A 24,138-nucleotide genomic window follows, 5' to 3' on the forward strand; every position below is an offset into this window, starting at 1 on the left:
ACGTTAGGTGACTCACCCTGTACTTGTATGTACTGAAAAGCTCTCAGACTTAGCGGCGTGTTACACCCATCATCTTCTGGTAAAGTGGAGAGGCATTGGGAGTATACTGTATCATTAAGTCTGTTGCAAAACAACACAATTCATTTCGTCTTAACACACCACCAAGCGTTGGTTCACCTACATAATTTTTTAATTCTTGCTCATCTGTCATAAGCAATTGGTCTTGTTCTTAATAAATTCCGCAGTTACCGTTCGTAATGCTCGAATGCCCCTTCTCAAAGAGGGTAACATGCAGTGTACAGAACGGATTAACTGAGAGAAATGTATTTAGGATTGACGGACAGCTAATTCAATGCAAATAGGAAATCCTCTTCTTTTTCTTTCTGTTAAGGGCAATGTTAGCATGCCATGATAATCCCAGAGGCAAACAGTACGTCACTAACGTAGATAGTGACCGTTCCTCCTAAGCTCCCGTAGTGAACGTGCTTGTTCCGGCAATTCAAATATTGACAGTACGCTTCGGAAACGATCCAGGCGTACTCAGATGTTCCTCGGGCTTACGACTTGGGGTTTGCACAAAGTTAGGAAACCGAAGTACATGTTACAGTATATATATATTTGCTTTAACTGAATTAGGTAATACTGGCAGACAAAGGTTAACAGAGTGCTGTATCGCCATTAATAAATAAATCTTTGCCTCTAGCTGATTTTCCCTTATGTAGTACTGTATTGTAGCTGAGCGGATCGCTTCAAAAAAAGTCGTACGGCCGGTGGAAAAATGGCGTTAGTATTCAGACTGCTCACTTCTCACGTTTCGGTTTTACTTTAATCATCAGATATTTAAAAATTACGATGAGAACAAGTTTGTACATAGATTACGAAAAAATGTAACAGGCACTAACAAAGTGCAAAATGCAATATATGAAAACCTACACAAATGCATGAGGGCCACAGGATTCTAGCGGGAGACAAAGGGGGAAGGCAGACCAGATTGGCCACAAGAGGGCAAGATTACATGATGGCGCCATGGGCCTAATATCTCACATTTCGTATACAATTATGCCAAACTATTTTTACAAAGGTTTACAGACTTAACAGTAAAGTAAGTAAGAAATGCACAAATATCAGCTGAAAATTTCTTGGTTCCGAAATTCGATTAGACTACCTGAAACAGCGGATGTGATGTATCATGGCCTGTTCTTAAAGACAGAACAATAAACAACGTGAATTAAGTTATAAAAGTCTTCATAATTACAGCACCTTTGTAAAGAACGGAACATAGGGCTGTCTGTCTTTCCTGCTTTTGAAATTCTACTATTGCGACCACCTTCTTCTTTCACACTTTTTTCTATGTTTCTGTTGTTTGTGTTAAGTCTCCCAAAGAAAACTGAATCATCTTCCAAGACATGAAGCTAGTGAGTGGACATCCTTGCTGAGCAAATACCAAGCAGATAGTCCTCACTTTGTTAATTTCATCTTACGGTAAGAGCTTGTTTCCAGCTTTCCTCTTTAAATAAAAATAGTGTGCGTTACAGAAGCTCATTGAGAGTGTATACTTCATATATGACGTAGTTTCTGGAAGGAAAAATTTGATGTTTATAAAAGAAGAAAACGCTGTTATATCGATACATTTACGACCTGACTTGCAGTCTGTAATGCGCCGTACTTATGCAAAAGATTTTAATCGTAAAAAACGGTAGTAAGAAAAGTGCTGAGTACAAAATAATATTGGAAATTACGGACATCAGTACCTGCAGCTCTATATGGGGTATTGTGCCCAACAATTGAAGACTGGTACTTATTGTGGAAGTGTATTTGTATTGTAAGTATCAAGTAAAACAATACATGTAGAATGTATCGGAGAGAATGCAGGTCACATGGAGAATACATCACAGATTGAACTTCCATGATTTAATTTTTGTTTTAGATTTTCGACTAGATGTACATGAGTACCATCGTAAACGACAGATATTGAAAGCAGAGCACCGTTTGCGACTGTGGAGCCACATCGTCGTTTACATTTCCTCAGTACCAGAAATTTAGCTGAAGCACGAACGTAGTAGTACACATTGCCGAAGGAACGAAGTCTCATAGAATACTGACCTCCTTAAAGCTACAAACGTACATAATATGTACTGAAACAAGGGTGACGAAGTGCTCAAGAGGACTTTGTGTGTAGTCTGACCATTCTGCACCAAATTAGCACTGAAAACTAAATTTTGACTCCAGTGCCTTCCAAGTGTTAGTGTTCCAGGTTTGTTTGTCAAAGTAAGTACTTTACTTTAGACTGAAATTCTATATTTAGCTTTGTCAGCAAATTTGTAGTAAACTTACAATTTCTTCATCAGCTGCTTTCATCTGCTATACCAGATTACTTAATTAATATAGAATAGTCAAGACATCCACACATCCAGCCACTACTTCGCCCTACAAGACAGTAGATAACTTCAGACTGCATACGAAATTCCACTCTTAATTTCTATTCTACCAGTATTTTAGGAGACCAAATGTATTATCTGAAAAGCTAACAAATCAAAAAACGTCATGGAATTTATCGGGGGTTCACTCTAAGACCAACAAGTCCAAAAGGATTATAGTCTGTTGCGGAGACCTTACCCTCCGTGGTGTCGGCAAATAGGGTGCGACAGCGTTATGTAGAATCCTTCGACACGCAATGCAGCCGTTTAGCAGAATCTGTAACGAAAGCAAAGCAGAAAGATTAGAATATAGGGTCGCGTCGAGGGCGATGTCATTAAGTACGAAGTTTAATTTCAAAATGGATAAATGTGGAAATGGAATCGTTAGTATCCTTTCAATGAATTGCATCCCGATATTTGAATTGATCCAATTAAGCAAACAACAGTAAAACCAAATCTCGAAAGCCTGAGGGAGAATTTCCATCCCGAGTTATCCAAATGGGAGAACAGTTTCTTAACCACTGCGCTACAGTGTTCGGTATCGCGAACAAGAAAACATTCAACATGGCTGCCCACGCTACAACAAGTAACAGAAAAAAATTAACTTCTCTTATTCTAGATGGAGGCGTGCGTACTCAGAGAATATATACACACAGAGATAATATTATAAAGCCACAGGTAGCTAATGTGACTTTTTGGACGAATTATAATGAAAAACACACTACAATATTGTTATTATTTGTAGTTATTCTTTCTCAGTTGCAATGAAAATATGATGAATGAAAAGAAAAAGATGAAAGACGGACAATGTTTTCACTAATAATAATTTCCCACAAAAGAGAAAACTATTAATTTAATAATAAAAATTGGAAAAATATTTCGTTCAGGAATTCAAAAATAAAGTAGTAAGAAATAAATATTAGTTATGGTGGGAGCGTTTTCTCACAGTCCATCCGCACAACGAGGTGTGGTTGGGTTGTTTGGTTCACAGCATAAACATGGCATGTACAAGTTAAAAGATTATGAAGTAATACGGGGTGGCGAAGAGAAAAAGAGCCCCATGTTATACTGAACGTGACATCTGAAGCTATCTGAGTGTTATTTCTTAGCTCTAGAAACATAAGACGCCACGTGATGTCGAGCGGCGATTTAGTGAAGCGCTGCGTTGTCAGTTGTCGCTTTGAAGCTTGTTGTGAATGTTTGTTGTTTAAAGCTTTTTTGAATTTAAATCGTTTAAATCATTAAATGAAAGGTTCACGATAAAATGTCCACAGACAGTTGCTCCTACAAATGTGTTGCGCAGAAATTTATCACCTCATTTAGAGCAACAATGTAATCGTGTAGAGAAACTCTGTCCACCGGAAAATATTGAACGTGTTCACGAGTCTATGCCAATAAGTCCACGGAATTCAACTAGACGTCTTTCCTCTCAACCAAACAGTGAACAAAAGTCTTGCCAAAAATATTTAAGCATTCACATAAATGAGCATACAATGTCACAACGACAACACTATTGCGATCTCTTACTACGTTCCTGGTGGATATGTGGATCCAAATCTGTACTGCTACTCAGACGAAGCTTCGTTTCACCTTAGTGGGTATGTGGACTCTCAAAACATGCTGTTAGTCAGCAGACAATTCCAGGTAACGTTTTGAGGTGCCTCTTCACGACTTGAAAAATAGGCGCTTAATACGTAGTTTAGGCTAGGGATTGTAGGCCCTACTTTATTTAATAACACCGTGAACTCTCAAGAGTGTATAACGGAACTGTTGGAACCATTTGTAGAGCTGCTAACGGAAGAAGAACGAGGGTATGTGTTTTCAGTGACATACGTTCATGAAGCTTTCGGAGAGGAACGTACAGTTTCCGTAGGTTTATGGCTACAACATCGCCAGATCTGCCAACCTGTGATCTTTACTTTTTGAGCCAATTTAAAGAGTGAGGTCTACAATAAAAACCCCCATTCCATTGAAGAGTTGGAAACATTCGCAATGCGACTGCGGAAATCACATGAAATGAATTGATGAAAGTTTCCAGAAACATGCTGAGAAGTGCTGAGTTGTGTATCGAAATTTATGGTACTTCCTATGAACTAATGACCTACTGAATGCTCAGTGCGCTGTTTATCAAAATAATAATAATTTACTACTTGGTATTCTGTATTTACAATAAACTAGCAATTGTCTCTATGTTTCGTGAGGGTATTTTTTGTTCTGTCGTAATTAGAAGAAATGCACGTTCTTTCTCCAGAGGCGAGTCGCTTTATTGATACATATCATCATTAGTGCTCTGTAATTTAGTTACTTACATTTTCATTAGATTAAAAATCGGAAAACTGTTCGTTAACAATACATTAGTGTTTACTTACAATTATTTCCGCTTGATTTCTCGTCTACGTCAGGAAAGGCCTTCTGCTAGCACATCGTTGTTTTTTTTTATTTAGACACTTACAGCTGTGGTCTAATGTTCAGTTGCTCAGCAGTACTATGCATTTTCTACGTTTTTTCACAGCACACGTTTCCGCACACCACTGTTTTCTGGTTGTTTTTGTACTTCTAAGGATACATTGTGGGTTATGTTTTGTTGTATAGTCGACATAATATCGCCATTAGTTTGTCTTTGAACTACACTCCTTTTTTAGTTTCTTGTATGTGTGTAATTTTGTTTAACTATGCTTCTGTGTATTATATGCTATGAAGTAGTAGGGAATTAATAGTGATGTGTTTTTTCTCTATTTTGGTCGGGGAGGGTGAAGCCGTGATGAGTGGTCATAAGTGTATAGAAGTGTGATGGACTGCGAGTTGGAGGAGAAGATGAGGAACAAAATGTGAAATGAAGGAGGGGAGGGGTTGGGGATTGGGAGGGACAGGGTGAAGGATGGAAAAGGCTCTTCTCTTTCCATGTGATTCAATCATTTATTTTATACAGAGTCTGGTATCCAATACTTTCTGTCGTTGCTTAACTGCTTATTTCTTGTTAATGCTTTGTGTATGTGTAAATTCTCTTGGAGAGGGAGGACGTGTCTGTCTTTACTGATTCTTATGATGTTCGTATCTTTCTCAATATTACTTTGTCTATGGTATTCTTGAATTAAATGATCTGCAAATGTTGACTGGTTTGTACTGTATTTAAATGCTCAGGCGTGTTCTTTATACCTAGTGTCGAATGTCTTGCCAGTTATTCCATTGTATATCTCTTCACAATCTCAGCAAGTGAGCTGATAGAAATAAGATTGTTGGTATCTGTCTGGTTTTGATTTTACTTTTGGGATGGGCTTTTGTAATGAGCTGTTTGTTTTGTAAGCAATGTTTATGCCTTGTTATTTGAATGTTACCAATTTTTGTGTGACTATGTTGTGATAGGTCACTGTATGCTATTTTCTATAGTAATTCAACTTGTATGTGTTGGTGTGGTTTGGTTAGTTTTTTTCGCCATTTGTTTCTTTATTTTTCTGTTCAGTTTGCCTACCATTGTTTGGTTTGTGTCCATTTTTGATGCTATTTATTTTATGATGGCTAGCTCTTTCTGGTAATCAGAAGTGTTTAGGGGGATCACGTTCAGTCTGTCTAACATGTAACTGATTGCAGCCAGTTTGTGATTTTGTAGGTGGAAGAGGAATGGACGTCTCTAAAAAGGGCCATCACAGAAGCTGGGAAGAAAAACATAGGTACAAAGAAGGTAGCTGCGAAGAAACCATGGGTAACAGAAGAAATAATTCAGTTGATTGATGAAAGGAGGAAGTACAAACATTTTCCGGGAAAATCAGGAATACAGAAATAAAAGTCGATGAGGAATGAAATAAATAGGAAGTGCAGGGAAGCTAAGACGAAATAGCTGCAGGAAAAATGTGAAGACATCGAAAAAGATATGATTGTCGGAAGGACAGACTCAGCATACAGGAAAGTCAAAAGAACCTTTTGTGGCATTAAAAGCAACGATGGTAACATTAAGAGTGCAACTGGAATTCCACTGTTAAATGCAGAGGAGAGAGCAGATAGGTGGAAAGAATACATTGAAAGCTTCTATGAGGGTGAAGATTTGTCTGATGTGATAGAAGAAGAAATAGGAGTCGATTTAGAAGAGATAGGGGATCCAGTATTACAATCGGAATTTAAAAGAGCTTTGGAGGACTTACGGTCAAATAAGGTAGAAGGGATATATAACATTCCATCAGAATTTCTAAAATCATTAGGGGAAGTAGCAACGAAACGACTATTCACGTTGGTGTGTAGAATATATGAGTCTGGTGACATACCATCTGACTTTCGGAAAAGCATCATCCACACAATTCCGAAGACACCAAGAGCTGAGAAGTGCGAGAATTATCGCACAATCAGCTTAACAGCTCATGCATCGAAGCTGCTTACAAGAATAATATACAGAAGAATGGAAAAGAAAATTGAGAATGCGCTACGTGACGATCAGTTTGGCTTTAGGAAAAGTAAAGGCACGATAGAGGCAATTCTGACGTTACGGCTAATAATGGAAACAAGGCTAAAGAAAAATCAAGACACGTTCATAGGATTTGTCGACCTGGAAAAAGCGTTCGACAATATAAAATGGTGCAAGCTGTTCAAGATTCAGAAAAAAAGTAGGGGTAAGCTATAGGGAGAGACGGGTCATATACAATATGTACAACAACTTAGAGGGAATAATAAGAGTGGACGATCAAGAACGAAGTGCTCGTATTAAGAATGGTGTAAGACAAGGCTGTAGCCTTTCACCCCTACTCTTCAATCCGTACATCGAGGAAGCAATGATGGAAATAAAAGAAAGCTTCAGGAGTAGAATTAAAATACAAGGTGAAAGGATATCAATGATACGATTCGCTGATGACATTGCTATCCTGAGTGAAAGTGAAGAAGAATTAAATGATCTGCTGAACGGAATGAACAGTCTAATGAGTTCACAATAAGGTTTGAGAGTAAATCGGAGAAAGACGAAGGTAATGAGAAATAGTAGAAATGAGAACAGCGAGAAACTCAACATCAGGACTGATGGTAACGAAGTCAATAAAGTTAAGGAATTCTGCTACCTAGGCAGTAAAATAACCAATGACGGACGGAGCAAGGAGGACATCAAAAGCAGACGCGCTATGGCAAGAAAGGCATTTCGGGCCAAGAGAAGTCTACTAATATCAAATACCGGCCTTAATTTGAGGAAGAAAATTCTGAGGATGTACGTCTGGAGTACAGCATTGTATGGTAGTGAAACATGGACTGTGGCAATACCGGAACAGAAGAGAATCGAAGCATTTGAGATGTGGTGCTATAGACGAATGTTGAAAATTAGGTGGACTGATAAGGTAAGGAATGAGGAGGTTCTATGCAGAATCGGAGAGGAAAGGAATATGTGGAAAAAACTGATAAGGAGAAGGGACAGTATGATAGGACATCTGTTAAGACATGAGGGAATGACTTCCATGGTTCTAGAGGGAGCTATAGAGGGCAAAAACTGTAGAGGAAGACAGAGATTGGAATACGTCAAGCAAATAATTGAGGACGTAGGTTGCAAGTGCTACTCTGAGATGAAGAGGATAGCACAGGAAAGGAATTTGTGGCGGGCCGCATCAAACCAGTCAGTAGACTGATGACAAAAAAAAAAAGTGGTTTGATGTTGCATTTAAGACATTGTCACTTGTTGTGGGTTTGTTAAATTCGTTTTTATATAGTTGTTTCTAGAAAATTGACTGAAAATTCCTGTTCTTCCTCTATTGTGAACTCCATGTTTTTGTTTACGTCTTTATGTCGATGTATACTTGTTGTATTCAATTTTTAGGTCCATCTACCATGCATATTATGTCGTCCAAGTATGTGTACCAGTAGATGATGATGTGGCTTTTCTTTGTTACCTTGTCTTTCACATATCAAATTCACTACACCATCCATGAAAATGTTGGTCGGTTTTGTATTTCAGGTTTTCTTCAATCATCTTTATGCGTTCGTTGACAGAACACAACAGATTAAGCAATACTGAAAAGGATATGAACATCATACGAATCAGAAAATGGACACCTCTTCAATTTCCAAGAAAATGTGCAAATTCACGAAGCATTAACACATAACAAACAGCTGGCCAGACTCCATATAAAATAACTGATAAAAATCTTACGAAACAGAAAATAACCTTTCCCATCCTTCAATCTGTCCCTCACAATCTCGCCCCCCCCCCCCCCCCCCCAGTTTCATTTTATTGGTCCTCATCTTCTGCTCCTACCGCAGTCCTTCACACTACTATACTCTTATGTCCACTCATCATGGCTTCACCCTCTCCCAACAAATTAGGAAAGAAACAAAAATCATATCACTAGTCCTTCTCTACTCTTACGCTGTATATAAATACATAGCAACATAATTATCAGATTTACACACACACACACACAATAAAATAAGACTATGGTTCAAAGGCAAACTAACGAAAAAGATATGTTGGCAACACTACAAAACACGACCCACAATACATGCTTAAAAGTACGAAAACAAACACAAAAGAATCCTATTTTAAAAAACGTGGGTGTAAAATATAAAAAATGAGTAGTGGTTTAAACTAAACATTAGACCACAACTATCAATGTCTAGAGAAAACCCTGAAAGATGCGCTAGCAGAGGGCCTTTCCCGATGTAGGCGAGAAATCAAGTGGAAATCACCGTAAGTAAAAACCAACATATTTTTAACGAACTGTTTTTCCATGTTAAAGCAAATCAAAAAGTAAATAACTTAATTACAGACAACTGGTAATGCTTTACTTCAATAAGGCGAAACGCGTCTGGTAAAAAACAGCACACATTTTTTGTAGTTGCAACGACAGAACGAGAATACTCAGAAATTGTAAAGCAACTACGGACGATATGACCACTAATAACAAATATTTGTCTGTACGTTGTTTCTAAGAAGCGTGGCCTCTTTTTTATTTTGGCCGCCGTGTTCCTTTGTGTGACAGCTTCCAGTTTAATATATAAAGATAAATATATGTTATTTTGTCTGTTCTCCTTATATGGGTTCCTGCACTATTCATCCGATTCTGATAAAGGTGATGAATAGCTGTCTGCACGCCCAAGAAAGCTTCTTTAAGTTGCAAAACAACTACCGCCCATAGTGATGGTATAATGTTCCAGGTTCTTTAATAATGGTATAATAAAATTATTAAGATTACATTGAATGAATGTCTGATCTGTGGAATGGATACAGAACTCGAGTTGTCGTGTTGCGTGTTACAGCTGCAAGTGGTGTTCTTACTCCGTGTTATTGTTAGCAAAACTTTACACGAATCGACTGGGAAACACAGCTCCCAATACCAGTAACTGAATACAGCCATTGCAAAGTACATTCAGCCCCTTAGGCACTGAATCATCTGGCCATGTTGAAAACTGATAACTTTGGCCCCAGTGCACGTAACAAATAAATGAAATTGTCTAACCTCTAAAGCAGCAACGGTGGAACGTGATATATTCTGGTCTCTCATAAAATAAATGTAAATGCTAGCTACAGGTTCAGCAGTGTGCAATCCAGGCCATAATACTTGAAATGCAAGTAATTCATTTTGCTGATATACGAGGACATTTACGAAAATCCATCAGCTTTGGAAAATATATGACTTGGACTAGGAGGCGGTACTGATTATGGTAAATTACTAATACTCAGTTTTTTAGTAGAATTATATTGCAAGTTTGTCTTTTCAGAAACATCTGATAACTGAAGTTGCATTACTCACAATTGATTCACAAATAATGAAATTTAAACAGCAAGTATTATTTAACTTCGTTATCCCAGCATAAATGCATATCAGCAAATTACACATAGCTGTGTTAACAAAACTTAAAAGAATTACAAATTATCAGCCAACTCATCTACACTAACGTACTGGAAAAAACAGAAATCGTATATATTGAACACTTTACCATATTTGCATCAAGACATCTGCTTCCGTGTTGACCATTATTGACATACCAACATTAATCTAATTCTTGGTTGCTTCCCACAGCACACACCAAAGACTGCCTACTCCATCATCATTCCCTCACAGACAGCTACATACAACTGTGCGCCAAGCGCTCTCTTACTCCCGCTAGCAGTATCTTTAGCTCTGCTGTCGCACACAGTCAGCCATTCGCATTGTTGAACCTATCAGAGACATTCATCGTTTACAGTATCCAAGTTCGATTTTAATTTATTAATATTCTTATCTTATTCTGGTGCCACATACAAGTGTGCCCCAGTATACTCCTGGGGTGAGAGATAGGTGTCAGAATATTACTTCAGAAACGTTTGGAGCGATATCAATCAAAATTTGTACTTACTTGACTCATTGTTTGTGTTTTATTCTACGAGAACAAGGCGCTGCTATGTTCTATTATATTTTAATACAATAGGCATATTTTGGCGTGATTGTCGTCTTCAGGTTATCTGTGAAAGTACATATTTTGGTACAATATTTCAGATTTACAACTAGATAATTTAACTTACTATAGAATTATGCTTTACTACGTACCTAATGTAGTCTTGATATCAAAATGCCAACGCTGTCTCAGTTGCTATCACTGCTCTATAAGTTTACTCCTTTGATGCTGCAGGAGCTATTACATGTGTTAAGCTGCAGCTGCAGCAGTTATTTCTGAAGTTTCCCAATCATGAAAGTTTATGCCATAATGACGTTACTTGAGTGTTGTACTGACAGTGGAGTCAGCGACGTTTGTTTCCGTGATACCACCAACATCAAAGGAGCGAACTTACACAGTAGCGACAGCAAATAAGCTATATTACTACCTGATGTACGTAGCGAAGCATAACTCTATAATACGTTGAAATATCTACTTCAAAATCTGAAATATCGTACCAAAATACGTATTTGCACAGATAACCTGAAGATCACAATAAAACCGAAAGAAGTGTTTTATAATAAAATGTAAACGAACACCGCATCGTCTTGGTCTCACCGGATAGTGCATAATGTCCTTATACGACACATACGACGCAACGTGAACAGAAGAGTAGATAGACGCAATATTTGTGTCATTATTTGGACAGAAATATTACGGGAGTATAGAGGTGGGGGTGGGAAGATGACATGGAAAAATATTCTATAAAGGCCGATATTAGTATGAAATCTATAGTTGTCGGGGTCGGTACGTTTATCAGTGACTGTGACGTTTCGCGACCATGTTTGCATTTAGCAGATATTGAAGGCCGATGGATGGGGTGGAGGGTGGGGAAGGAGAAAAGGTAGGGGCAAATCAATAGATCCTGTAACACCTGAAGGGATTTCTAAAAAAATTTACACAAAATCTCCGGCTATCTGGAAAAATTTACTGTGACATTAAGACATGCCCACCACATCTACAGTTGAGTGTTTGGGGTGAAATGTGGTGACTTGAAAGCCTTACTCAGGAACGCCTGGAGCAATTTTAATCACTTTAGGTACATACGCGTACATGACTCATTATTTGTATAAAATACGGTGGATGTAAGATACCTAATACCACTAGGGATGGAGGTAACTGAGAAAGGGTGACACGCAGAAACATCCTAAACGACCTATTTGTGTTTTTTCTCTCAGAAAGTTGACTGGAATGCTTCAAAACTGAGGCTCCAAATGTCTCTTATTTACGTAGTTAAGTGCATCAACCACAACGTGAGAATGAGCACTACAGCCAGCCAATAATTTAGCGAGCGTGTTTCGGAGGCAATGAGTGCCCCACAGCTCAGTACCACAGATACTTTCAACGTCGTACTCTAGAGTCGCACTCTATAAAGCAGAGGAGAATTAGAGAGTTGCCAGCGGTAATCCTTTTTGTCGAAGAGCAAATAATTTGCTGATAGAATAACAAGTGTCCGCATAATTCAGATGAATGTGTGAGGATAAATGGTTCAAATGGCTCTAAGCACTATGGGACTTAACATCTGAGGTCATCAGTCCCCTAGAACTTAGAACTACTAAAACCTAACTAACCTAAGGACATCACACACATCCATCCACGAACCATGATTCTAACCTGCGACCGTAGTGATCGCGCAGTTCCGGACTCAAGCGTCTAGAACTGCTCGGCCACAGTGTGGGGATAAGTTTGCTAGAGATGTGGATGCAATGTGTGTGCAAATTTATGCGAAATATGTTATACGTATGTGAAATACAGATGTGCATGGAATGTGGGTGACATGCATACACCCAGGCGAAGTTGCGGGCGAAAAGCGTCGACTGTGTACAAGAAACCTGAAAAATTCATGCTTTCCGCATTGTCAGTTACATGATCACTACTGTGACACGTAGAAATTATTTGTTTTTGCAGAAGACAGAAAAACCTTAAATATTGTATATCCCAAAGTCCATGAATAAACGTTTTCAACGTGAATTTAATTCACAAAATATCATTTCCTTTCATCCTTGTTGTTCATGCTTTGTGTCTCTCTACCTACCTAGACAGAAAAAGAGGTACTGCAGCGCATGTGGCGAACAGCTAGCTAACTGTATGAAAAAAAGAGCGTACGTGCCCGCTTCGAAAGTAATTATAATTTAAATTATTTTATATGAACTACTGACTTTAAGCTATGACTAAATTTTCTTCCGGTTTTCCGAACTCCAGATATATTACTTTACACTATCCACCTCCCGTCCTTTTTTTCACGATAAATTGAAACTGATTCAATTAAATGACTACTTCCAACCTCAGGGTGACATTTCATTAGTGTTAACTGTTCACACATGTTAGACAAATGTGAAACATTAGCAGTAATGTAAAATATGTCAATGATAGTAAAAGGGCGCAGTGATTTAACCTTCAAAATTTGTCGAATTTTAAAGAGTTTTCGATCACAAACTACTTTGTTTTACTTTATGAGCAGATTTCATCAGTATGATCATCAAGTACACCTGTTTTTCCTTCTATCTTGGCTACAAGTTTTTATATGTTTCAGATATTAGCTTAAGAAAATGGGCGTATCTGGTGATCATATGTAACTATTCGCCATAAAATATAAATTTTCTGATCGAAGATTGTTTTAAGGTCCACAAACTGATTGGAACGCTTCAAATCATACTTGGCATTTTATAGCAGGATGGTAACTGGCGGGAGTCCTCTCGCAAAATACGCCGCTTCGGCGAGAGCTGTGAAAGACATTCGTCGGACGTACGTGTGTTCTCACAGACCAAGCTATCGGTTACAGAGGATCAGTGTTCACGTTTAGTTTCGACTTAAACAACATTGTTCAAAGTGAAGCCTCGAATATTAACGTGAACACAGAAGTCTACGACAATGCGATCATCCAGGTGTCAAAGACCTGGCTGCTTCTCACAACATTAGCAAAGTTCGTACTGTGTGTTAACTTGAATTCGTTTGGTGAGCTCGTGGTGTCTACACTTCCAATCAAATTATTGATTAAGACAACAGTCATATTGGTTACACGTCTTTTAATTCTCACTCTGTACTGAATCAAAAAGCTTTCCCTTATACTACCACCGTACGTAACATTTTGTTTCATCTACACACACTGCCTGACCAAAGTAAAGCACCCACAAGACATCGGTGGCTTGTCAACATAACCTCGTACATGTACACACCAGCGGTGGATATTTAGATAGTTAGATTTGCAAGTAGGGGCGGGAACAGCGTCGGATGTTGAGTGATCACTGTGAAGGACACAGAGATTATGGGCACTCGTGTGAGATAGCGTTATCGGCGGCTGACTTACACTATTGGACATTAAAATTGCTACACCACGAAGATGACGTGCTTCAGACGCGAAATTTAACCGACAGGGAGAAGATGCTGTGATATGCAAATGATTAGCTTTTCAGATCATTCACAAAAGGTTGGCGCCGGTGGCGACACCTACAACGTGCTGACATGAGGAAAGTTTCCAACCGATTTCTCATACACTAACAGAGTGATGAAATGCTGTTGTGACGCCTCGTGTAAGGAGGAGAAATGCATACCATCACGTTTCCGACTTTGATAAAGGTCGGATTCCAGCCTATCGCGATTTCGTTTTATCGTATCGCGACATTACTGCTCGCGCTGTTCGAGACCCAATGACTGTTAGCAGAATATGGAATCGGTGGGTTCAAGAGGGTAATACGGAACGCCGTGCTGGATCCCAACAGCCTCGTATCACTGGCAGTCGAGATGACAGGCATTTTATATGCATGGCTGTAAGGGATCGTGCAGCCATGTCTCGATCGCTGAGTCAACAGATGGGGGCGTTTGCAAGACAATAAACATCTGCACGAACAGTTGGATGACGTTTGCAGCATCATGGATTATCAGCTCGGAGACCATGGCTGCGGTTACCCTTGACGCTGCATCAGAGACAGGAGCGCCTGTGATGGTGTACACAACGACGAACCTGGGTGCAAAACGTAATTTTTTCGGATGAATCCAGGTTCTGTTTACACCATCATGATGGTCGCATCCGTGTTTGACGACATCGTGGTGAACGCACATTGGAAGCGTGTATTCGTCATCGCCATAGTGGCGTATCACCCGGCGTGATGGTATGGGGTGCCATATTTCAGATGTGTTACGACCCGTGACTCTACCCTTCATTCGATCCCTGCGAAACCCTACATTTCAGCAGGATAGTGCACGAGGGCATGTTGCAGGTCCTGTACGGGCCTTTCTAGATACAGAAATTGTTCGACTGCTGCCCTGACCAGCACATTCTCCAGATCTCTCACCAACTGAAAACGTCTGATCAATGGTGGCCGAGCAACTGGCTCGTCACAATACGCCAGTCACTACTCTTGATGAACTGAGGTATGGTGTTGAAGCTGCATGGGTAGCTGTACCTGTACACGCCATCCAAGCTCTGTTTGAGTCAATGCCCAGGCGTATCACGGCCGTTATTACGGCTACAGATGGTTGTTCTGTGTACTGATTTCTCAGGATTTGTGGACCCAAATTGCGTGAAAATGTAATCACATGTTAGTTCTAGTATAATATATTTGTCCAATGAATACCCTTTCATCTGCATTTCTTCTTGGTGTAGCAATATTAATGGCCAGTGGTGTAGTTTGAAGAGGCCTCATTGCGGGTCTGCATTTAGACGGCTAGTCGATTCGTGCTGGGGTATTCGAATGTGACAGTGGTTCCAAGTTTCACTTCGTGGGAACGTGGTGGCAGGCATACTCGTCACGTTCGAGCCGACCACATCTGACCATCACAAGGGATGGTCGCTGTATTGGAACCAGACACCACCTAACAACTGCGCCTGCCAGCCAAGAACTGATAATTGGCTCCCTGCAAATTTGTCGAAGATTATTAGCAGCTGAACTAGAGAATTACTGTCCCGTACGTAGGATGCCGTGAACAACACAACACTACAGAACCGGTTGCGTCTAGAGCAGTGTCCTGCCCGGGAAGCATGTATTGCTCATGAGTATTGTCGCATTACGTTCAGAGATGAACAGTGGGTCTGCACTACACCGGCGACCTGCGGTACGGGCCCATCCTTCTAATTCTGGGTGGGAACAGCGGTGTTACACATCGAGTCATGGCGTGAGCAGCGTTATTGTAACACTTCAGGTCACTGCTGATAGTGACGGAGGGAACTCCGAAGGCAAAACGGCACGTCACAGAGAGCGCGCGTCGTTACGTGTTGCCTCTCATGCGACAATATCGTGCTGTCATTCTTCAACATGACAATGCTCGTCCACATACTGCAGGCGTCTATGCACTGTCTATGTGATATTGAGGTAGCCCCTTGAGGGAATACAACGGCTGTATCACGTCATTCCCAAACGAATCTGTTCATGCAGCCAGGGCCAATATAATGCGACGTCATACTGGTAATTCTGCTCATACTGCCAAGTTCTTTGCATATTTGACTCGATTTTGTAATCACGACAGTAACATTACATACCTCATGAACCCACAGAGTTCCATTTATTTTCCTTCTTCCCTTCTCGGTGCGTCAGGTTTTTTGTTATGCAGTGTATTTACAAGCTCCTAGAATCCGTTGTCAGCAAATGAGTTTCGTTCAGTTCAGCTACTGTCCTATGTTTCCCGCCGTCAGGTGCTATTATAACGAATGCAGTGATCATGAATTGTACTCACTCATCTTGTGGACGTTCCAAATAACCGGCAGTTTGCAGTAACCAAAATTACCATTGTTTCGCTGGTCGATCAATCAGTTCTTAAGGTGAGTTCGATTCTGTCCTCCATTCCTATCTTTGTTAGCGTACCTGCTGCATCTTACATCATCAACGATCTGCTTTATAAACTCTTACGCAGGAGTGCGCTATTGATTCTTGAATTTTACTAAATCTACAATCCAGATTTCTGCCAGTTCCTAAAGCGAGTTTTCCATTTTATCTTCAAACGTTTGCCCTTACCTCAAATTTGAATAGTTTTTTATTTATCCTTACTGTCGACGTTTCCCACTAATACAGAGATCTATACTCCTTATTTCGGTCTTCAGGAATCTTTTGCTGGTTTCCAAATATATATTTTTAGAATGCCTGAGGCTCACTGACGGCGCTTAAATATTCCTGTTGTTTCTGAAATAATTCTCACTGTGTCTTCGACTGTGACTCATACAATAATTTTCTTTGTAGCATTTCTTACACACTAGGGGGCCAGGTGACCAAGAAACAGTTACAGGTTGCATTTGGCTTAAGTTATCAGATATTATCTTCAGTCTATAAGACATAACATTATAACGTACATCATGGTGTAGAACAAATCTGAACATAAAAACCTTTTTCAGCGTCCAAAATACTCATGTGCTGTAGACACTAATGATAGGTATCTTCTTCTCAGGTACACTTGGACATAAATAGGTGCAAGATGCACCGTCCCTCCCATCATGTTTGTCCTAGGTACGGGCATTATTACAGAGACACACAAAGAAATGATGTCACAAGTACCTCTACACAGTGTCATCGTCTTGTAATTCAGAGATTAATGCAAGTTCTCTATAACTGAGTAAATTAATTGGTTTCACCCAAATACGGGGAATGTTCGTCGTCCAGACTGTTGTGTTGGTTTTTCTGACGGATTAAAGGTGAATTGTTGTAGACCATCGCCCATGTGACTGTTTTGAGATACTGGTTATAAATCTTTTACAAACTGAGTGTACCCGAATAATACTAAGCGTAGGTGGTTGCTTGGGATAAGCAATAGCTTCTAAAGTCCCCGCTCTTTGTCACAGACGATAAACAATTAAATTAATTTCTCTTTCTGTCGAAGTTATTTGAAAGTGCTACTCCTAATTTAGATCTAAAGTATTTGTGAGTGTTCATCGACCCTCTAAGGTTTTGGAAGAAGGTAACTGCTGTAGCTTCTAAGATTTATGTATGACAATTACCGATATTAAGTTTTTGTTTTGCACAGATGACAATAATTACAACAGTACTCTGTACAAGTTCTGCAAATGACGAGAATATGTAACTTTTCTTTTAGCACAACAGAGTGTTGTAAGATGGTAAGACATTCATTCTATATTTACAGATTTGTTTGAGTTGATACAAATTTCGATGTATATATATATCTTCGGCAGAGTACAGTATCTCAAAACCTGATTTGAATTTTTCATCATTATCAATAACTATTTAAGGGTTATGCCTAGTGTTCCCGACATTTTCTCTGCATATATCGCTACAGTAGCTGGTAGTGTCTTTCTGCAGCAGACAAGCACCTTTCATTAACTGGAAGAAATACGACGGAGAAGTGCTTCTTCAGTGCAGTCTGAAAACTGCAGAGAAACGCCGAGAGTTTCCGAACAACATTCCGTGCAGAGTGCAAAGCAAACACGCTGGAAGGAAGTGTCCTAACTTCGCCCAAAGTCACATAAAAGGACCGTAATGAAATTGATTATTACTCTTCACATCTGGAAATCCTCGTACTCCTACATTATTTACAGGGTGAAAGAACTGTCTTACTTGTAAGAAAGTATTAAATTGTATTTTATAAAACATATTTACTGCTTTCTCAAAAACTGAAGCAGTTGAAGAAATAAGAAGCGTCTTGAAGTAGTATTATGTAGCAATTTCGTTTATGTAATGAAATAAGCTTTTGAGGATACTTGTAGTAACAACTGTCAGTCACTTTTATGATTGCTTTCATAGAAAGCCATAGCTAATAAACGCTGACAACATAGTAGATCCACACGCTCGGACATAACAGGAGTCACGCTTCTTTTGTAATTAGTATTCTCAACTAATCTGAAAAGAAAAAAAATGAGCAGAGAAACAAATAAATTTCGCATTCATGTGGCCATAGAACGTAGAAATTTCTGCCTTCAGATGTAAAAACACTGCACAAAGATACGAAGAGATGTTTTTCTCATAAAATCCTGATAGAAAATGTTAGTTTTTTTGTAGTTAGTGTTGCATTGTATCAGACTGTTAGTGTACATACACTGAAAATTGGTATCTGTACATATTACTGCACCTAAGAGAATTTACTCAGAATAATTATTATACTTAATGCATGAAAGGCAGCAGTTTGTCTTGCCTTAAGAAAAATCAAAATTCATTAAGTTAACAGGGCTTGCCGACCTGAAAAAAGTGTTCGACAATGTAAAATCGCACAAGATGTCTGACATTTTGGGAAAAACGGCAGACAGGTTTAGGTAAAGATGGATAGTATACAATATGCACAACCACTATGATTATAAAGGTTGTAAGACAGGGGCGCAGTCTTTTTCCTCTACACTTCAGTGTATACAACGGAGGAACCGAGGGCGGAAATAAAAGAAAAGCTCAAGAGTGGCATTAAAATTCAGGTTCAAAGCATATCAATAACAAAATTCGCTGATGAAATTCCTGTGAAGAGAAGTTGCAGGACATGTTGAACAGAAAGAATAGAATATGGATATGAAAGCGAACTGAAGAAACGAGAAAGTAGTGGGACGTACAGACATGAATAATGATTAACTGAACAGCCAAATTCCATTCGAGAACTGAAGGAATTCCACTACCCTGGAACCAAAGTAACACATGACAAACCAGGCAAAAAGGAAAAAATAGCACATTAGCAGAGGAAAGGAGACATAAAAGGCGGACTAGCACATCACAGATAGCAATCAAGTCTGCTTCTATTAAATATGCGGTTTAAGAAACTATGTTTGGAGCATCGAAGCGACTGAGATGTGGTGCTGTAAATTCTAAAGATAAGGAATCCACAAAATCAACGAAGAAAAGAACTGGCAAACGCCTAGAAGAAGAAAGGAAGGGATGATTGGACGTACTAAGGCACTGGGGTATAACCTCCACGATCATAGAGGAAGATGTGAAGGGTAAAAATTGTAGGAGACACCAGAGAATGTAATTTATCCAACACATAACTGAAGACGGAAGCTTCAAGTGCTAGTCTGAGATAAACAGGTTGGAGCAAAAAAAAAAAAAAAAAAAAAAAAGATATAAAATATAAAATATCAGTCACGTGTTGTAGCATATCATTTCAATACGTGTCCGCCACGGTAGCTGAGTGGTCAGCGCGACAGGCTGTCAATCCAAAGGGACCGGGTTCGATTCCAGGTGGGGTCGGGGGGTCGGAGATAGTATCCACTCAGGGACTGGGTGTTGTGTTCTCCTAATCATCATCATTTCATCCCCATCGACGCGCAAGTCGCCGAAGTGGCGTCAAATCGAAAAACTTGCACCAGGCGAACGGTCTACCCGACGGGAGGCCCTCGTCACACATTTCACTTCATTTCAATACGTCGCTCCGTATAGTTCCTGTCCCCTTGCTATGAATTCTTCCAAGAATCTTGCACCTTTTGCTGCAATTCGGCAATGGTTCTTCCAGGATCTGAAGAACGAGTGAATTGTCGCTGCATGTCCGTATACGTTCAGTTGCGAGAGATCTGGTCACGCTGCTGGCTAGAGCAGCTGTGAGCTGCGTGTCATTCATTTTAAAAGTACGTCAACAGCCGTACTATGAATTGTGCGCCGTTTTGGAACTTCTTGACTGATTGAAGCTGTGCGCTGGACTGGTTCTCGAACCCAGTACCATGACTTCACATTTTGCAAACTTTGACGTAGCTTGCGTATTATTTTGACACTGTTTACAGAATTTGATGAAAATTTCGAAATATAATGCAATACAAGTAATCAGTTGCTTATGAGGGTATTCCACTGATATTATTTTCAAATTCATATTTGATCACTAGACTCCTACTCGGCACAAAAGAAAAAAGTACAAAACTACAAATAGAATGATACTCTACAGCCATTTGTGTCGTATGAATGAAAACAAAGTATGTGAGAGGTTTTGTAATATGTCAGCTTGCAAAAAATTTCACTCATATGGTTCCAAGGGATCAGAACTGATCTGGAATAGATGAAAATTAACGAACATGAAATCCTGAACAGAGAGATGTCTTCCATTCGCATCTCCAGAAAAAACTAAAACCAGAGAAAAGCAAAAAAATGGCAATAGAACAAATTCTTAAATGGCAAAACACTGATCTTATGAGAAACAGAAGTTAAATTAGAAACAATTATTTACGTGGTCCATAGGAGGCACAAATAGAAGGGAAGAAAAAAGGATAACCCTTAGGTGGCCGGAAAAGCACAAATTTAGTACTTCACTACTTTCCTTAGTTCCATTATTGGAAAGCAGACACAAATCCTTTATTACTATCTGTACGTCTTCTGCTACAAATATAGCGAATATGCTAAAATGTATGTGGAACAAAGGATATCTTATCAGCAAATATCACGAAATAGCCAATGACTTAGTGACGACTGCCGCAGAAAAGTGTAAAATAAAAGAAATGGTACACCAGTGTCGTCAGAATGAAAGATATCACTGGAAAGAGGAATATGAAATAATATGTGTCAAAAGCAAATACAGCTTTTGAGGTCTAGAAAACACACAGATAAATGATAACAAAAATTTATAATTCCCATGAGATTTGATCATGGTTTGCTTCCCGTTTAACAATTAGAAATTTTGTTCGAAAATACACTTTATGATTTCCTACAATCAAGCAAATGGCATCCTTACAACATTTAGCCAGACGTTGTTAACTATTACCCAATAAGAGGGCCATCCTGGCATGTCAAACCGCAAATTGATTTTAAAATAAATATCGAGGGTTTTTAAATATCAAAAGATTTTAACTCTGCTTTTAATGACCTAGTTACTATTGTAAGCTTTAGTCTGAAGACTGGTCTCATTCCACCCTTGCCCGTCGGTGTGCGCCCGAGCGTTTCTAGGCGCTTCAGTCAGGAAACGTGCGACCGCTACGGTCGCAGGTTCGAATCCTGCCACAGCCATGGATGGGTGAGATCTTACGTTAGTTAAGTTTAAGTAGTTCTAAGTTCTAGGAGCCTGATAACCTCAGATATTAAGTCCCATAGTGCTCAGAGCCATTTGAACCTTTCAAACGTCCATTGAGGTCTATACTATTCAAGTCCTTATTTCTGTGGAAATATTGCAACCAACATCCGTCTGAACCTCGTTACTAAATGGCTTTGAATTGCTCTACAATTTTCATCCCCAAAACGTCTCCTACACTGAGGTGGAAAAACTCATGGGATTTCCACCTAATATCGCGGCTGACCTCCTTCCGCCCCGCGCAGGGCAGCAAGAAGACGTCACATGGACTCAACATCTCGTCGGAAATTCACTGCCGGAAATGCTGAGCCATGGTGCCACTATAGCTGTCCATGATTGCGAAAGTGTTGCCGCTGCTGGTTTTTGTGAACAAAGTGACCTCTCGATTATGTCCCATAAACGTTAGATAGGACTCATGTCGGGCGAACTGGTTGGCCAAATAATTCACTCCAATTAACCAGACTGCTCTTCAAACCAATAGCGAACAATTGTGGCCCCGTGACATGCCTCATTCTCATCCATATAATTTTCATCATCGTTTGGGAACGTGGTCCATGATTGGCTGAAGATGGCCTCCAAGTAACCGATTATAGCCATTTCCAGTCAATGATCGGTTTGCTTGTGCCACCGTCCATTCCATGTACACACAGAACAGTGCATTATGCAACCAATACCAGCTTGCACAGTGTCTTCTTGATCAAAGGCTTTGTGGAGTCTGCGCCACACTTGAACCCTACCATCAGCTCTTACCACTGAAACTGGGACTCCTCTGACAAGGCCACGCTCTTCCATTCGTCCAGGGTCCAACCGATATGGTCGCGAACCCAGGAGAGGCGCTGCAGGCGACCCTGCGTTGTTAGCAGAGGTGCCCACGTCATTCGGCTGTTGCCATAGCACCTTAACACCAAATTTCGCCGCACTGTAGTAACGGATAGGTTTCCGAAATGCAATGTCTCATGGGTCTAGCTCCAAATACCATTCCGTAATCAAAGTCTGTTAATCTCCATCGCGTGGCCAAAGTGATGTCGTAAAATTTTTCACATGAATCACCTGAGTACAAGTGTGAACTCCGCCAATACACTGCCTTCTGTATATGTGCATATGGCTATCCCGTGGCTAGTCGTCTCAGTGTATTTCCCTCCCCGGTCAAACAAATGCTTGACCGTTCCGGAAGTGGTCTGCCCAGCTATCCCATTTTCTGATCAAGTTAAACAAAATAGATCTTTCCCCTCTGATTCGATTCAGCAGCTTTCAACTAGCTATCCTATCTACACACCCTATCTGCACTCTTCTCTAGCACGAAATTTGTTTATTTCACGACTCTATTTATATTGAAAATGTAAGAAAAATGTTGTATAAATTGGTAAAGTTACCTCGGTCAGTAAGGTGTTGCTGTGGACACACGGAGCGAAGATGCTAAGTATATGCCACATTATGTGGAACTCTTTAGCAAACAGAGAATTATAGACAGTGAGGAGAGAGAGTAGTGCTCGTCTACACTGGTCTGATGCATTGCTATTGTTTACATAAGCTGAAACCCAATCCAAATAACACCCAGACTTGCCTATTCCATCTCAACAACAAAGAGGTGAAGCGAGAATTGAATGTTTGGTGGAATGACACAAGAGTAACACACTGCCCTGTCCCAGTGTACTTGGAAGTTAATCTTGATAAGACACTGTCATTCAAGCGGCACATTGGGGAGAGCAGGGCAAAAGTCCAATCACGTAATAACTTACTTGGCAAGCTAACAACATCAAAATGGAGAGCTAATCCAAAAGTTTTACGCACCACCGTAATGGCACTCTGTTACTCTGCTGCTCAGTTTGCAAGTCCTGTCTGGGAGCGGTCATGCCACACAAACAAACTGGACACAGTCCTGTACCAGACGTATAGACATATTACTAGGTGTCTTAAGCCAACAAGAGTAGAATACCTATACTCCTTATCAGGAATTGCTCCGCCAAATGTCCGACGTTCAATACAGAGCAGAATTGAATGAACAAAAGAGGCTCAGGGTCAATGGTACCAAAACGCCTTAAGCCAAGAATTAGTTTTCTCCACCCAACTGAAGCACTCACAGATCCACAAAAAACTTCTAGAAAACGACTTTGGCAGGAACAACAGGAATCTGCTCACGATTCTTAGGAAGTGCGGCCACCACGTGGGGAACTTGAGTGGAAGAGATAGATAACACTGAACAGGCTGCGTTTAGGAATGGGCAGCTGCAACAAAAATATGCAGGAGTGGGGAATTAGTGAAAGTGGTTTGTGTCCTTGTAGGAACATCCTAACTATGAACCACCTACTTCATTGGCCGCTAGTAAACCGTCCAAGAACGTGCACGACCCAAGACATGATGGCGTGCAGCGAAACAGCGAGGACATTTTTGGACTTCTGGAAGAATGAGATATGAAGCAAAGACTGCATAATATTTTATTTTG

At 39.9% G+C, this 24,138-nt stretch overlaps 1 protein-coding gene across 2 annotated transcripts in view; it reads right to left on the reverse strand.

Annotated features, from left to right (window-relative positions):
• Positions 1–24,138, reverse strand: part of LOC126276092 (putative tyramine receptor 2) — a 1,721,495-nt gene that overhangs the window by 1,483,139 nt on the left and 214,218 nt on the right. For both annotated transcript variants that reach the window (XM_049977249.1, XM_049977251.1), the window contains exon 2: positions 2,617–2,694. The gene's annotated coding sequence lies outside the window, so the exon portion shown is untranslated. The remainder of the gene's footprint in view (positions 1–2,616; positions 2,695–24,138) is intronic.

Source organism: Schistocerca gregaria, chromosome 1 (genome assembly GCF_023897955.1).
Source record: "Schistocerca gregaria isolate iqSchGreg1 chromosome 1, iqSchGreg1.2, whole genome shotgun sequence".
Lineage (NCBI taxonomy): Eukaryota > Metazoa > Arthropoda > Insecta > Orthoptera > Acrididae > Schistocerca > Schistocerca gregaria.